Raw genomic sequence first — 15,350 nt, 5'->3', positions numbered from 1 at the left:
AGGAGGTAACTATAAGACAGAATGTAGGGAGGCAGGAGGTAACTGTAAGACAGAATGCAGGGAGGTAGGAGGTAACTGTAAGACAGAATGCAGGGAGGTAGGAGGTAACTGTAAGACAGAATGCAGGGAGGCAGGAGGTAACTGTAAGACAGAATGCAGGGAGGTAGGAGGTAACTGTAAGACAGAATGCAGGGAGGAAGGAGGCAAGACAGAATGCAGGGAGGTAACTGTAAGACAGAATGCAGGGAGGTAGGAGGTAACTGTAAGACAGAATGCAGGGAGGTAGGAGGTAACTGTAAGACAGAATGCAGGGAGGTAGGAGGTAACTAAGACAGAATGCAGGGAGGTAGGAGGTAAGACAGAATGCGGGGAGGTAGGAGGTAACTGTTAGACAGAATGCGGGGAGGTAGGATGTAACTGTAAGACAGAATGCAGGGAGGTAGGAGGTAACTGTAAGACAGAATGCAGGGAGGCAGGAGGTAACTGTAAGACAGAATGCAGGGAGGCAGGAGGTAACTGTAAGACAGAATGCAGGGAGGTATGAGGTAACTGTAAGACAGAATGCAGGGAGGTAGGAGGTAACTGTAAGACAGAATGCAGGGAGGTAGGAGGTAACTGTAAGACAGAATGCAGGGAGGCAGGAGGTAACTGTAAGACAGAATGCAGGGAGGTATGAGGTAACTGTAAGACAGAATGCAGGGAGGTAGGAGGTAACTAAGACAGAATGCAGGGAGGTAGGAGGTAACTGTAAGACAGAATGCAGGGAGGCAGGAGGTAACTGTAAGACAGAATGCAGGGAGGTAGGAGGTAACTGTAAGACAGAATGCAGGGAGGAAGGAGGCAAGACAGAATGCAGGGAGGTAACTGTAAGACAGAATGCAGGGAGGTAGGAGGTAACTGTAAGACAGAATGCAGGGAGGTAGGAGGTAACTGTAAGACAGAATGCAGGGAGGTAGGAGGTAACTAAGACAGAATGCAGGGAGGTAGGAGGTAAGACAGAATGCGGGGAGGTAGGAGGTAACTGTTAGACAGAATGCAGGGAGGCAGGAGGCAAGACAGAATGCAAGGGAGGTAGGACGTAACTGTAAGACAGAATGCAGGGAGGTAGGAGGTAACTGTAAGACAGAATGCAGGGAGGCAGGAGGTAACTGTAAGACAGAATGCAGGGAGGCAGGAGGTAACTGTAAGACAGAATGCAGGGAGGTATGAGGTAACTGTAAGACAGAATGCAGGGAGGTAGGAGGTAACTGTAAGACAGAATGCAGGGAGGTAGGACTTAACTGTATGAGTACTGTAATGAGTACTGTATGGTATTTTGTTTTTCCCATGTTCTTTGCTCGGATTGATAGAATATGGAATCTAAGACACCGGCACCTAGAATGAATTCTTTGTAACAAATCCTTATTATTACTCTGTGACTATTTGGAATGTTTTGGAAGCGTTACAGCAAAGTGTTTTATCCCAGATAATTATACCTGATAATCCCGGCTCAGATGCATGCTTGGTGTTATTTAGATTCAGATGAAGCTCTATAAGCTGCTTATTTTGGGACAGCAAGTGTTCTACGTATACCGGCGTACGGATAAATATATACGCAGCTTTCAGTGCATCATTACAGCAAACCAGAAGGACATTTAAAACGTCTATTTTTTGCTTGGTTACGTCGGTAAGCGTTTGCTAATTTTTGTGTTCAGCAATATGGTAATTGGGTATTTTCTGCAGCACTGATTCTCAGTTTCTCGGGCTTTGCAAATGTTTTAATTAGTTGTTCGCTGGATATTTTGCTGACATATTTCACCTTGTGCCGCTATTTGGATTCCAGGTGTGCAGTTCTGACATTGATGGAATACTCCGGTTAGATCCTGAAGGTCTCATACACACAGGATTTCATTTGAAGCGTTTAATGCACTCAAAAAGCCAAAAAAAGGTTCTTACCATTTTTATATAATTGTGAATACGACCCCACAGAAACTGTATTATCTTGCTATCATTTTTGGGAAAAAGGTTTTCATTGTTTTCCCTTTTGTTTTGCCTTTATCTGCTCTGATTGGTTTAGAACCATTAAGATTACCTAGAGTGATACCTTTTATGTTTAGGAATGAGATTCACGATTACTCTTTCTTAGTAAAAATTACATTATTAGTGACAGGAATACTTTCCATGATTGGAAATACAGGTGATTAACCTGATGTATGATAGTTGTTAATTGATATACAGGTGTATATAATGATACTGTGACCGAAGGACCATTCTCTTGATCCTTGGTGATATCATACATTCTATATATCACTGCTTTCACCTGTCATCTTATTTCTTTTATTCTCTAAAAAATATCTCTTTCTACACAACTGGGAAATTCCAAAATTGTCTTTAAAGGTGGGGTTCACCGCTCATTGCCCACCAATACTGCAAAGCAAGTGGGAGACAGCAGCGTGCACATACACCCTACAAAGCAATTAACTTTGTTCTCTAAAACTGTACACTTTCTGGGCTCAAAACCTCACTGATTGAGGGTAGATTTCCCTGCAAGGGCTCAGCCAATCAGGGAGTCGCCCACTCTAACAGAGAGGGAATTACAGCCCAACTATCTAACACCCTTATCTGCAACTGTCGCATGGTAAGACCCGCTCAATTGCACAGTCTGGTTTGGCCAGACATACAGAGCAATCAGCAGCAGTCACCGTGACCACAAACAAACTGCAGGGGTGTACTTACACTTAATTGGTTCTTATCTATTTTTCCTCCTTACTCCTTTTTACTCCCTTTCTTCTCCGCCCCTTTCCTCTCCTCCCTCCCTCCCTTCCCTCTCTTCCTCTCTCTTCTTTTTTCTTTCCTCTTTTTTCTTTTTTCCTCTTTTTTCTTTTTTTCCTCTCTCTCTCTTTTTTCCGTACATCAAAAATCTTCCTGTCAATAGAAAACTATAATGGCCTGAAATATTAAGAATCTTAGGTGCATATTAAGGTATTTTACCATAACAACAAATATTCGCGGTCCACTCCATATATTGTGGTACCTCAATAACTGACAGAGAACTCTGTGTATTGGAGTCTCAATAATTGTACATGTTTTTTGTATGTCTGTCTTGTCATGTCTAAATCTATTGTAATGAACTAATAAATAAACGTTAAGTTTTAAATTTATAAGCGTGCCCCCAAAAACAGAGAGTACTTTCTCTTTTCTCTTTTTGCCTAAGAATAACATATAAACACAATTTACTTCATTTAACATATTTTTTCTGCAGTTCTCACATTTGGCCTAGAAATAACCTTGATGCTCTAAGGCGACGTGATTCACAAACGTGCGGGAACCACTGCGTTAAACGATATCGGTGAACAGGACTTTACAGTAATATATACATTTTCGGGGTCTATACTGAGGTGCACTGGGCTGCACAGAGACACTGACGACATGGTTCAAAACTTATCTTTAAATATGGACCAAGTACAAGGCTTGGGAGCCCTTTTCAGTAGACTTTCTATTACTTCGGGGCTTATTCAAAGTTGCATTCAAGTCTGTTCGGGGGATAAATATAGGGATATTTTTAATGGGTCATAGGCAGGGCCGGCGGCCACTTGGGAGCAGCCCCCCTCCCCCCGCCCGGATCAAGGTCAAGGTGAGCATTGAGCATCCCCCTTTCCCCACCCCCCCCATGGAGAGCCACTGCCGCCATCGCCGCATCTGAAACACCCCCTCCGTGGAGTGAGATGCTGCTCACCAAACCCCCCCCCCAACCCGTGGAGCGGGACGCTGCTCCCTCTTCCCCCCGGTGGAGCGAAGCCTGGGGATCTTCGGTGACCGGCCTGGTCATAGGGTGGACAAGAGGAAGGTCAACATGCATTAGGTTGACCACTGAAGGTCAAGGTCAACATCTCTGATGGTCGACATGTGCATTAGGTTGACATGGGGAAGATCGACAGTCAAAAGGTCTACATGGGGTTTTTCACTTTTATTTGTCCTGAATGTGACACAGTCGACACAGAGACAGAGATCCAGCGGATTGCAGAAAGACAGAGACAGAGATCCAAAAGGATTGCAGACAGACAGAGACAGAGATCCAGCGGATTGCAGACAGACAGAGACAGAGATCCAGCGGATTGCAGACAGACAGAGACAGAGATCCAGCGGATTGCAGACAGATATCCAGCAGATACAAAGACAGAGATCCATCAAATTTTAAAGTGAAACCGATAATATATATTAGATTTACAGTAATGATATAATAATGCCTGAGTACTGTTTATAGTTCCACATAATTGAGAGTCAACTTTTTAAAGTTTTCTTACAGTGAAATGAAGACATCTTGAATAACCTTCAAATACAAATCATCTGTAGTTCTTACTGCATACCTGCCTACTTTTCGGCTGCCCTCTTCCCGAGAGAAGGCAGCCAGCTCTGGGGAGTAGGGGGCGAGGCCAATGATGGGACATGGGTGGGGCGTATTGTAAGATTATGGTGTTGGGGGCGTGGTCAGCATGATTGCTTCATCATGGCCACACCTGCAGGGGAGGTTTCAGGAGACTGGCAACATTGCGGGAGAATTGCCCACCTTTCTGGGGGTCCGGTAGACGTACCCAATATTCAGGAGGTTTCCGGCTATTCCGAAAGGGTAGGCAATTATGACACACTAGGACAGGACGCTCTGTGCACCTCTCTCCTGTACCGAGTGCGATCATCAGATAACAGGAGAGACAGTGATAAGATCAGTAGCAGATTTTACCTATAGGCTGCAGGACTTCACCTCTTCCAAATCTGACACTGTGCCCTGAATGAGTGAAGCCAGATGCAGTCTCTGAGACTGCACTGGCCTCATTGTTACTGGCAGTGACTTCATATACTGACAGTCCCATTGAGAGATGTTCCCACCCTCCAAGTGACTCTATGGGCTGCTTCAGCTGCAGCCCACATAATCCAGGGTATGCGCATGCACAGCACCATGGCCAATACTACACAAGCGCCGGTCCCGGGGGGCGGTCATCTGCCAGCGAAGCAGCCCATAGAAGCTGGGGGCCAGCACATGCGCAGTTCTGAGCATGCTTTTGTTCATGCGCTGGACCTGCAACCACAGCAGGGATGGCAGCAGCTGTATAGCTGAGTGGGGGGGTCAAGACCAGTGGCAGCCCCACTCCTGCACTAAGGACGCTGGACAAGACCCAAACACATCAGTCTACCCTTCTTTATAGGTAGGTGCAGGTGCTGCCCTGGAGTACTCAGCCTGTGTCGGCATGTTGGGGGCCCACACCCCAGACCCATACCCAGTATTAGGGACCCCCAGTGACAGAGATGCCTTGACGTACGGCCTGGGGGCTTAGCCCTATATCTGCAGATATATGCAACCAAGATCTCTGTATTATCTGATTATTATGTAGTTATTTTCTCACTCAGTGTGCAATTGGGATACAACATGTTTTTTTCCTAGACACAATTACCCCTCCCTTTTGGCACCTGAGTGACACACCTCTGATTGAGCAGCTTACCAACAAAAGTGTTATGTAGGTGCAGGGCCGGATTATAATGGGGGCACAAGGGGTCAGTGTCACTGGGCCCCCCTCTAGCTAGGGGCCCCCTGTGGCTGGCATGTATTTTAAAAAAAAATATATATATATATTTTTAGCTAAAGGTTTTGTGCATGGGAGTGGGATAGTGCTGCAGCTTCACCTATCTGCCAATGTGACAATGATTAATGGTGCTGAGCATTGGGAGCCAAGTGTGCAGTGCATTACTGGGAGTTGACTAAGTCGCATGACACTTTGCACCAGAGGGCAGAGGCTGAGACGTTTGTGCTGAGCTCTGATTGGTGGAGCTCATTACATGCTTCTCAGGCCCATGGATAACAGCAGCAGCAGCAGCCTAGTCATGGGAGAATTTTTAATCAGAGGCACCTGTGTCTATCTAACTATCTACATATGGTACTTGTGTACTAGCACGGCGCCCACGATAAATGGTCGCATGGCATACACCCGATGCACTGCGATGCGATTTAAAATTGTATAAGCCCTCTATATGATGTTTAATTGTATAAGCACCCTAATGGGGGCTTACAATGTTAAATGCACCCCCACTATGAACGTGAACCCGAAGCGTGGCGAGCGCAGCGGTACGCGTCCTACGACCTTTTCATACCCCCACTATCCACGTCAGCGTGGATTTTATATAGTCTGGTGAGCGCAGCGAGCCACCGAGCCCGAAGTGCGGCGAGTGGATGCGTATTACTTTACATGTATTCCGCGGCCCCTCGCGGGGCTCGCTGCGCTCGCCACGCTTCGGCTCAGTGGCTCGCTGCGCTCGCCCCACTATATAAAATCAACTCCACGCCGACGTGGATAGTGGGGGTATGAAAAGGTTGTAGGACGCGTACCGCCGCCCCATACGGGCTCGCTGCGCTTATCACGCTTCAGGTTCACGTTCATAGTGGGGGTGCATTTAACATTGTAAGCCCCCACTAGGGTGCTTATACAATTTTAAATCGCATACCATTGTATATGCAATAGAATGGCATACAATGACATACAATCCGATGCTATACAATTTAAAATTGTATAACATCGGCTGCCATCGCATCGCAGACCATCGCATGCCTTATGGTCTGCGATGCGATGGGTGCCGTGTTAGTACACAAGTACCCTACATACATATATATATGAAGCATCTTATAACTCATAACATTCGCATATAAATATATAAAAAGCTGCGACACCTTAGCTGAACACGAGAGGATTGACATTTACATGTGCTGTGCTCTCCGTAATCAGCCATTTTCTGCCTCTAAGTGGATGGCCGTGAGGTTCTTCACTGTGATTACAGATCGGAACAATTTATAACCCACATCCCCCTCCTTCCCTGAATATATTACTTTGTTTAAATATTATCTGCCATAATCGGCTATTGACATGATCTAACCTGCTGAAACATGTACTTGGGAATGTTGGGAACATGGGAATGTTACATTTTACTGTAAACCGACTTGGCTTAGTAATGAATGGACTCTGGAATTGCAGAAGATGATTGGCTAAACGGTGTTGGTAGTAGTTTTACATAATTCTTACAAGTGTAATTAACTTGTAGTCAGTGGATAACAGCTGGACTGAGGATATAATTTGGGAAGATCAGGGTAGGATTTATTATATTCTAGTTTTGGAGGTACTGTACAATGATGACACCTTTCTGCAGTGATACAGTATAATGTCCTCTTGTTGCAGCCCCCAAAATTGTCAGATTCCCATAATTGAACCTGAAATAATTATCTGGAGATTTCTTTGCAGACAAAGGTCATAATCACAATGGCCAGTTGGAAAATACCAGTGTGCAAGGAAAGGAAGTGCGTGGAGGTGGATGCGGAGGATGAAGGCTTTCCTCAGACCAAGCATGAAGGTATCTGAATGATGTGATGGAGTCTCAGTAAATTTAGACATCACGGAGCACCAGGACCCCACAGACACGGTTGGACTGGGGCATGAAGGACCCATCGGAAGAATGCAGTGGCAGTGGCCCATGCTATAGGCATGTGGTTGGTTACTACAGAGGGTGCAGCCATCCCCCATAGATTCTTGGCAATATTAGAGATCTCACTAATAGTTACAATGTATAATTTGATTGAACAGTCAGGAACCTGATACTAAAGAAAACAGTTGAACCCTCAGGCAATGGGGATGACCTAAGAATTCCCCTGTACCCCGTGGCCCATTCTGACCCAGCCCTCAAATATATTTTTAAGAGCCAGATGTATCACCGGTCATCCTCAGCGCTGGTCATCCGAATGTATCCCGGCACCGGATGAAGGCTATAGGAGAGGGTCAGTAAGGTACCTAAACATGTTGTATTCCTATGGGGCCAAACTCCGAGAACCTTTGCTTGGCAATATATAATAGTGGTCAGACTGTGGCCCTATTGGTATTATTAGATACAGTTATTTCTGAACCATTTTATGAAAAATGAGCTTGATACATATGCCCAAAGTTGGCATTTGAACTTCAGCTTCATAAATAACTCTCACTGACCTATTCTTTAATATATCCTATCATGTAATCTTGTTCGCTGTCACAGGCCGACACCGGCAATGCACAGAGCAGATCTGACACTTAATAAAAAGTATCACATGTTCCGGGAACATTCTTTTCATCCCACCGCGGAGAAATAACAAGTTTCAGCAGCTTATTACCTCTCACCGTTGATTAGAGAAACATTCCGGAGCTGTACTGCTGCAAATGATGGCTCCAATATGCACTTATCCTCTCAATTTCCTAACATGAATGTTACTTCTCAGTCATTTTTGGCAGGCGCAATCTTCCTATTCCCAATATATATTTTTTTCATTACTTATTTGAGAAAAAAAAAATGTCTTGTAGGTCAGCAAGGGACGGTAAAATAAGCAATATATCTTCCAGGTAATTATACGCTCTCACTTCTAACCTTTCGAATAAAATAAGCTTATTGTGTTATAATTTAAAGTCAACTATGATCTAAAATAATTTTTTTATGAAAGGTACATTCACATTTGTAACACTTTGCGACTGGTTCAGAGTTAGGAGCAAAGCAATATAACACAGGAGAAACCGCACCTGGAGAAACTGTAGTTGTACGATAAATCTGCTTTGTCGGACATGGAGGGCCCACCAGGAAATGAAGGGTTAGGGGTCCAGCCTCAAGAGGTGTGGCTATACACCAGAGGGGATGTGGCCTAGTACCACAGAGTGACTTAGCCAACCATTGGAGAAGATATGCAAAGAATATACCTCTTTTTGAAGGAGAGGTCAGATGTGTGTTAAGAAAACCCACTTTGATTGGCAGGATCTTGGTGCCGTTTTCACAAACACAAACCAAGCACCCAAGTTCATCCACGATTCTGCCCCACCAACTTACTGACCACTGAAGGAAAGGGAGTGGTAGTGTGGCCAAGCGGGGATTTTACTTCAGCATCTCATAGTCTATGGCAGGACAGGCCAACCTGTGGCTCTCCAGATGTTGTAAAATTACAAATCCCAGCATGCCTTGCCTCAGTTTTAACACTCCCTTATAACCAAACTGTGGCAAGGTATGATGGGATTTGTAGTTTGACAGCATCTGGAGAGCCACAGGTTGGCCAGGCCTGGTCTATGGCTTTAATCTACAAATCTACACAAATCAAAAGTCATCTATCTGAACTTTTCCTTAGGGTACAGAGAAGCCTTACACCTGCCTTGTTTGTGGGAAAGTCTAGTAGCAACCTCTGTGTACAGCGTGATAGAAGGTAAAGCATTACAGGGCATAGAAGAATAAGGGATGTTAAAGGGGTATAAAAAGGGGTATAAATCACCCTGCTGCAATTAGGTCTAAATAACCCTGATCAGTGATGGAACTTGTGGTAGGTTAGCCCCTTCCTTAACCCTAGCCAAAGTTTACAATATCCAACACGGCAGTGGGTGACAGGGAGAGGCAGGGGGAGGCAGAGTGTAACAGGGAGAAACAGTGAGTGACAGCAAGAGGGTGACAGGGGCAGCAGTGGGCCCTTTACTCCTCATGGTCCCCGGTGCACTGCACCTGCTGCACCAATGGTAGTTACGCCTCTGACCCGGGTAGAGGGGTGCATCCCTGACTTTTGGAGCCCTTCCAGTGCATACCGGCAGACAAGGGGAGAGACAGGTCATCGGAAGCAGCACTGGAGAATAATCATTAAATCTAGAAGTAACATTCAGATTGGACTGAAGCAGAGACATCTCAGTGATGTGCAGGCCAGCAAGGAAAGGGTTGCAGAAGAATGACAAAGGGATGTACCGTACGTGAGGCATGGAACTGATTAGAGAACACTGGACCTTTCATATTGTACATGACATTGCTGTTATACATCCCTTTGTAAATGCTTGGAGGGAAATCTTGGCACTCGCCTCCTTGGGAGTAAGCATGATGCCAGTTCTTTACAATGTTACCTTATTTCAGAGAAAATATTGGCCAGTTCCCTCCCCTAAGTGCTCTGCCCCATTATGCCAGCGGTGACATCTTCTCAGTAATTACCGCAGATGATACCACCTCCGCTATAATTAAGAAATGATTATGTTAAGTGAAATGAGCCAAGTTCAACCCCTGTTCTAGCAGAGCCAGAGGAGTCTGTCAGGGATTATTGATGAAGTGGACATTCACTAGAAATATATAAAATTGCTGTAATACAATGTTCTGTAGCTGCGCTATATACTGTACAAAAGCAGCGCTAGAATTGTCGGTATACAGTATAAGCATGAATCAATAGTAGAACGTTAATTTAATCTGGAATGATAGTTAAGAACCATGAATATATACAGTAAATAATGTAGATAAAATGACGCACACAGCTCCCCACTCCCCTATATCCAAGGGTGTCACTTCCCTTGTTGACAACAGGTGCATATGGCCATGCCAAAAGTGGTGAGGTCCTAGGGGGGCTCTAGAGAGGAGTTGGGGTGGGCTGTGCCACAGTTCAAAATTCATATAGGGGAACCACACCAACTGCCATTCCAAACTGACTCAATGGCAGTTGGTGTTTCTCCCCTGTTTGAATCTTGAACTGGATCTGACACTAGTGTGGTCTCATATGAGGGATGTGGCTTCACAGGAGGGGGTGGCCTCGTGGCCCAAACCCCAGTGTTCTGCACTATAGGGATCTGGGAGGTGCTGGCTGTCCCCATGACGGTGTATGAAGTTACAATGAAGCAACTGGCTCATGTCACTGATCTGGAAGCAGATATTACCCCTCGGGGGGTGACACTGAAGTGTGGACCCCACAATACACACCCCCAAGTGATACCACTGGCTGTATAGGTTCCGCTTACTAACACTGAAGTACCCATTATTATTCAGGACATATACAGCTAGTATACTAAGGGGATTGGGGAACCCTTTTGTGTCATTTTTAATTATACAAATATTCTACTGTATATTACATACATTTGCTATTAGTTCATGGCCATACTGTACTGACTGGCTACACACTACTCGGAATGTTTATGATTTTGCAGATTCGGTACTCTTTACCTAGCACGGCGCCCACGATTTTGATCGTGGGCATCGCAGGTAAAAAAATCGCGGGCATCGCGGCCATTGAATGCACTAAAAATCGGTTGCGACGCGATGCCCGCGATTTCCCATAGGGAACAATGTTAAATTTCTCAATTGACCCGATTTTACTGTTCAATGCCTCAATTGACACGATTTTTCCATAGAAAACAATGTTAAATGGCCCACAGAGGCCAAATAACCACCCTGAAGTGTGAAATGGCCCCCACAATTGTTAACGCCACCCCACGATCAACGTGAACCCGAAGCGTGACGAGCGCAGCGAGCCCGCGTGGGGCGGCGGTACGCGTCCTACGTCCTTTTCATACCCCCACTATCCACGTCGGCGTGGAGTTGAGAATAGAATAGTGTGGCGAGCGCAGCGAGCCACCGAGCCCGAAGCGTGGCGAGCGCACGCGGATACCTTCACAGGTAAACGCGTCCCTTTGCGGGCTTCACAGGTATCCGCGTCCCCTCGCGGGGCTCGCCGCGCTTCGGGCTCAGTGGCTCGCTGCGCTCGCCACACTATTCTATTCTCAACTCCACGCCGACGTGGATAGTGGGGGTATGAAAAGGTCGTAGGACGCTTACCGCCGCCCCTCGCGGGCTCGCTGCGCTCGCCACGCTTCGGGTTCACGTTGATCGTGGGGTGGCGTTAACAATTGTGGGGGCCATTTCACACTTCAGGGTGGGTATGTGGCCTCTGTGGGCCATTTAACATTGTTTTCTATGGAAAAATCGTGTCAATTGAGGCATTGAACAGTAAAATCGGGTCAATTGAGAAATTTAACATTGTTCCCTATGGGAAATCGCGGGCATCGCGTCGCAACCGATTTTTAGTGCATTCAATGCCCGCGATGACCACGATGGGCGCCGTGCTAGGTAAAGAGTACCGCAGATTCTGACGGGTGGAAAGGCAGAGATTACTGCCAGGTCCCATTTGTGTACAGTATATACTGTAAGGGGCAGCATGGATGACAACATTACTGACACCTTTTTCTCAACTGCCCACAGACGACTGGCATCGGAACCTCAAAATACAGCATCAGGACACCAGAATACCAACAGCTGGCATCCTAATTGGTGAGTATGTGAGGAGAGGTAGCGGGGGGCCGGAGGTGGGGGGGGGGGGGGTTTAGCCACTTGCGGGGGGGGGGGGGACCTAGGGTTAGGTTGCAGTTTATGGTTAGGCTGCAGGGAGGGGGGTCAGGTTTAGGCATTTACAAGGTGGGGGTCAGGCTTAGGCTGTGGGTCAGGAGGGTTAGGTTTAGGTGGTAGGGTGGGAGGGTTAGGTTGCTGCAAGTTAGCAGGAAAGGGTTAGGACATTAAAGAACCCCCTGACGGGAATCTCGAAATATAGATAGATAGATAGATAGATAGATAGATAGATAGATAGATTAGATACAGTAGAGAGATAGATAGATAGATAGATAGATAGATAGATAGATAGATAGATAGATGGATAGATACAGTAGATAGAGTAGATAGATAGATGGATAGATACAGTAGATAGATAGATAGATAGATAGATAGATACAGTAGATAGATAGATAGATACAGTAGATAGATAGATAGATACAGTAGATAGATAGATAGATAGATAGATAGATATGAGATAGATAGATAGATAGATAGATAGATGATAGATAGATATGAGATAGATAGATAGATAGATAGATAGATAGATAGATAGATAGATAGATAGATAGATAGATAGATAGATACAGTAGATAGATGATAGATAGATAGATAGATAGATAGATAGATAGATAGATAGATAGATAGATAGATAGATAGATAGATAGATATGAGATAGATAGATAGATATGAGATAGATAGATAGATAGATAGATATGAGATAGATAGATAGATAGATAGATAGATAGATAGATAGATAGATAGATAGATAGATAGATAGATAGATATGAGATAGATATATATATATGAGATAGATAGATAGATAGATAGATAGATAGATAGATAGATAGATAGATAGATAGATAGATAGATAGATAGATACAGTAGATAGATAGATAGATAGATAGATAGATAGATAGATAGATAGATAGATAGATAGATACAGTAGATAGATAGATAGATACAGTAGATAGATAGATAGATAGATAGATAGATAGATAGATAGATAGATATGAGATAGATAGATAGATAGATAGATGATAGATAGATATGAGATAGATAGATAGATAGATAGATAGATAGATAGATAGATAGATAGATAGATAGATACAGTAGATAGATGATAGATAGATAGATAGATAGATAGATAGATAGATAGATAGATAGATAGATAGATAGATAGATAGATAGATATGAGATAGATAGATAGATATGAGATAGATAGATAGATAGATAGATAGATAGATAGATAGATATGAGATAGATATATATATATATGAGATAGATAGATAGATAGATATGAGATAGATAGATAGATAGATATGAGATAGATATTAGATAGATAGATAGATAGATAGATAGATAGATAGATAGATAGATAGATATGAGATAGATAGATATGAGATAGATAGATATATATGAGATAGATAGATAGATAGATAGATAGATATGAGATAGATAGATAGATATATATGAGATAGATAGATAGATAGATAGATAGATAGATATGAGATAGATACAGTAGATAGATAGATATATTTGGTCATACAATAAATTCAATTAGTTGGATTTGGGATAATTTACTTTAATATAAATTGATGTTTTATTAAGGGGAACTTCTCTCCTCTTTACAAGGTTAGATACATCTCAGCCTTAATGTATTGGCAGAATACTCGCACATGTCTGTGCTTGGTCTGTGAACAAATGAAATAACAGAATATTTCGGATGCACTTACTAAACTTATTTATACAGTACATGAAATATACTTTTCAGAAACTCCTGACAGTAATTCAGACACTTCATGAAGTAAAAGACCAAAAGATTAATGGTAAAAAAGTAGAAGTACAGTAAGTGACAGCTGGCTGGTGTTTAATAGCTTTCTTGATACATAGCAAAATGTTCAATTCTCGCTGTCCTCGGGGACCTATTTATCAAGTCTTCAGATCGGGCGGCTTCTCACACAATGATTTAGAAAGTTTCTGAACACCAGAGTTCACAGACCTCATTATTGATCCAGCGCCGCTCCTATTGATAAGTGAAATGAAGGACATGGATCAAAGCAACTGATTATTGGACTCATTCATCAATCAACATGTAAATGTTAAATATAAGATGCTAATGGCACTTGTAAAGTAGAACAGAGGCTGCTAATGGCAGCTCCCCGGGACCACTAACAGGCTAATATTACAGTGAAATTAACACCAGGAAATGCCGCTATAACAAGCCATAAACAAGATAGGTCTCATATTTGCTTGTCTTATCGGCTCGGCCCGATCTGAGTAATCCACAGATACGGCAAATCCAAGCTCAAGCTGTAGTTTGCTTAACTGGTTAACACAGTGGTGTAAATTCATCCCAGTTGCCCGGAGGCAAGATAAATATATAATATTGGTGCCCCCAAATACCTCAATCAGTGTCCGTCCCATTTAGACAGTTAGACAGGTCATGTGTTCTAATATAGGGTGTGACACTTGCAAAAATGATGTTAGGAGGTGTAATCATCCACAGAAGCGACATCAATAGGTTTCAATTAACTGTTTTAAACTTGCAGGGGAGGAGAGGTGCCCCTTTGGGAGCTGGAGCCCAGCGGCAGATGACTCCGTGGCCTCCCGAGTAACGCCTCTGGGTGAAGATTAGAAAAACATCTGAATAAGTTCCAGGCATTTGTGTGTCCAACACGCCGTGCGATAGTTTTGTAGTTTGCAGCTTATATAATAAAGCGTTCCAGGACAAACTTTTGCCTCTTCTTCTACGTGCCAGTAATCGGTCTCCCTGGACTCCCCCTTTTCTACCCAGTCCCTGGGAGCCCATATTACTGTTATACCGAAAGAGGGCAAAGATCCGGCATTACCCACCAGTTACCGACCCAAACTGTATCTCTACTCAATTTAGATGTCAAGCTATACGCAAAATTATTAGCAAACCGTCTAACCACGTTATTTCCAAGGGTAATTCACCCGGACCAAGTAGGTTTTGTCCATGGGAGGGAGGCAAGGGACAACACCATAAGGGTTATTGATTTGATTGCACATGCCCAGTTGACCAAAACCCCTATTATGCTCCTCTCCACGGATGCTGAAAAGGCCTTTGATCGCGTAGATTGGGTATTTATGAAAGCGACATTACGACATATGGGAATAGGTGGTATGTTCTTACAAAAAATACTTGCTTTATACCGATCCCCTACAGCCCAAGTTAGAGTTAATGGCCCGCT

General features: G+C 43.9%; 1 long non-coding RNA gene across 1 annotated transcript; it reads left to right on the top strand.

The window, feature by feature from the left end:
* Window positions 1-7,263: 7,263 nt before the first annotated feature.
* Window positions 7,264-14,886, top strand: LOC146036780 (uncharacterized). The gene is made up of 3 exons (XR_014460962.1): window positions 7,264-7,368; window positions 12,013-12,081; window positions 14,688-14,886. It is a non-coding gene; the product is annotated as an uncharacterized LOC146036780 (long non-coding RNA).
* Window positions 14,887-15,350: the final 464 nt, after the last annotated feature.

The sequence above is a fragment of the Crinia signifera genome, chromosome 9 (genome assembly GCF_055691185.1).
Source record: "Crinia signifera chromosome 9, ASM5569118v1, whole genome shotgun sequence".
NCBI lineage: Eukaryota > Metazoa > Chordata > Amphibia > Anura > Myobatrachidae > Crinia > Crinia signifera.
Note: the sequence above shows the minus strand (reverse complement) of the source record. Positions and strands in the feature narration are given on the sequence as shown.